Source organism: Oratosquilla oratoria, chromosome 12 (genome assembly GCF_046742065.1).
Source record: "Oratosquilla oratoria isolate Oo_2021 chromosome 12, ASM4674206v1, whole genome shotgun sequence".
Classification (NCBI taxonomy): Eukaryota; Metazoa; Arthropoda; class Malacostraca; order Stomatopoda; family Squillidae; genus Oratosquilla; species Oratosquilla oratoria.
Genome location: NC_134788.1, coordinates 10297109 through 10299608, shown reverse-complemented (window position 1 = coordinate 10299608; position 2500 = coordinate 10297109).

Here is a 2500-nt window from a genome sequence, read left to right as displayed (position 1 = left end):
ATAATAATAATAATAATAATAATAATAATAATAATAATAATAATAATAATAATAATAATAATAATAATAATAATAATAATAATAATAATAATAATAATAATAATAATAATAATAATAATAATAATAATGATAATAATAATAATAATAATTAGAATAAATAAATAAATAAATAAGTAGCCACTCGATCAAGTCATACTATCATCGCCCACGTGGTCACGCAAGCACATCTTGCCAGGCCTGCGGCAGCGCAGGTAGTGTGAGAAAGGATGAGACCGGTATCAGAAGTGAGGACCAGTCGGGTTTGTCTGAACATAGAATCTCGCGCAGAGGGAAGTCTGCCCCAAAGTAACCGTCGAGCATGGGGCATACGAGGAAATTGCCCACGTCGATTTCTCCAGCGCCCAGGGTGTTGGAGGTAGGTTGGCCATGGTAGCAGTTCACTTGTTGGAGCCAAATCCCACTCATTCCGTTTGCGCTCTCTTATTCATAAGAGTGTTCTGCCCGTAGACGCCGAAGGCTTCCAGGTGGGCGCAACTAGAATCATAGTTGCAAATGGTTCAGAAATGATCAACATTGGCAAATTTAGTGTAAGTTTTGGTCTTGCGGGTTTCCAGTTTAAACACTCTTTCTCCGGCATCTCTGCAGAAGGCCTTCCAGCTAAGTTGATTGTGGGAAGTGACACTCAAGTTGACGGCAAGGATATTCCAGTGATCCTTGCAGGAAGGAGTCCTCAAACAACATCAATGCTCAGCTTGTTCAAGGAGAGACAAAGTCATCAGGGGTTAAGCGAGGCAGCCACGTTACCATTTAAAACCAATGGGTACCGGGTTTCTCAGGCGAAACATTAAGACTAGTATTAGAGAGAGCAGACAAACTCGCTCCCGCAGGTCAGGCCATCCCGGCGCTGTATACGGCACGTGCATACGCTGAAGGTGCCAGCCTGATCGGCCAGGGAGTAGTGGAGCTGCTCAGGGAAGATGGTAAGGCTTGGTGCAAAGTTCCGTTTCTGAGCTTAGCCCCTAATAGCCCTTGAGAAAGACCACATGGTTGGGGAACTTACCCTCTTAGGGGAGATCGCACTGGTAGATGGCGAAACAAACGTATCAGTAGAAATGGTGTAGGCGACCGAGACAGTGGATAGATTACGCGATGGTAAGCTACGACGGGAAGTAGGGAAAATTTTCCCAAACCCAAATGGCAGGGAGTGTAAGAGGCCGGTAGTGTACGAATGGAAATGAGCTAGGGCATTAGAATAATTCAGACTCGACGCCTGCTCGAGGAGATGTTATGTCTATGTGAGGGCGACGTTTTGTCTATGTAAACACACCGACGGTGGTGACTGTTTTTATATTCGATGTGTAATCAACTTTGTAAGCGCAGGTTACCTTCGTTTGACTAATGCTGAGGTAAACAATTTTTGCTAGTGGCATTGAAATGGCTTTCCGGATTGGTGCAAGGTGCAGAAGGAGGAAAAAAACTATTGGTGCATGAATTCAAAGTCACGCCCATAAGGAGTGACATTTACTTGAGAAGTCACCGGAGATTGGTTTAGAAAAATTAGTGACGTCAGACGAAGGTAGCTCAGCGTAGGATACGGGATCTCGGGAGAGAAGATAGAGAGAGAAGATATAGGGAGAAGATATAGAGAGGGTGTGGAGAGAGGATCAGGAGACGATGTAGAGACGAGAGAAAAGAGATCCCGAGTGTAAGCTGAAGGTGAAATTACAGTGAAAGAAGAAAGAAAATTCACCACCCTTTTATTAACCCAAAGGACGAGAGGAATAGGCATGGGGCCTAGAAAATAGTGAGACTACAGGAAAAAGAAGGCATTGGGCCTACTGCTTAAGAGGAACTTGAATATTAGTGAAACTCACGTAACGAGAGGCAAGGGGCCTCGAGACGAGTGATATTACAAGTCAAATTTAAGTAACAGTGGTGACAAGGGGTGGTGAAAGGGAGAGTCTAGCTTTGACCGCTTTAGTGGTCAAATATGGCAATGTTTTTGCCTTACCAGGGGATCCATTTACCGTGACGCCTCATTTTTTCCATGAGATGAGGACCATTGGACCGTTTGTATACCGCAAATCTTACCCAATTCCTGAGAAGTTCAATGAGGAGATACGAAAACCGATTGGTGATATACTTTGTAAGGGGATCATCCGCCCATCCTTCTCCCCTTATAATGCTCCTGTCGTCCCTGTTGTGAATAAAGACAAGACCATTCGCCTTTGTCTCGACTTTCGAGCGCTGAATAAGCACGTGGTAGATAATAGGTTCCCTCTTTCACATATCGACTTTATGTTCCGGAGTCTCGGCGCCAGCGTCATCTTTCCATTATTAGACTTTAAGCAGGGGTATCTTTAGATCCCGCTGGTGGAGAGCAGTTGCGAGAGGGTCACTATGAGTTTACATCTCTTCCCTTTGGGTTACAAGACGCTCCTTCATGTTTTCAAAGGGTGATAAATCAGGTACTGACGGGGCTGCTAGTGGTTAGTGCGAT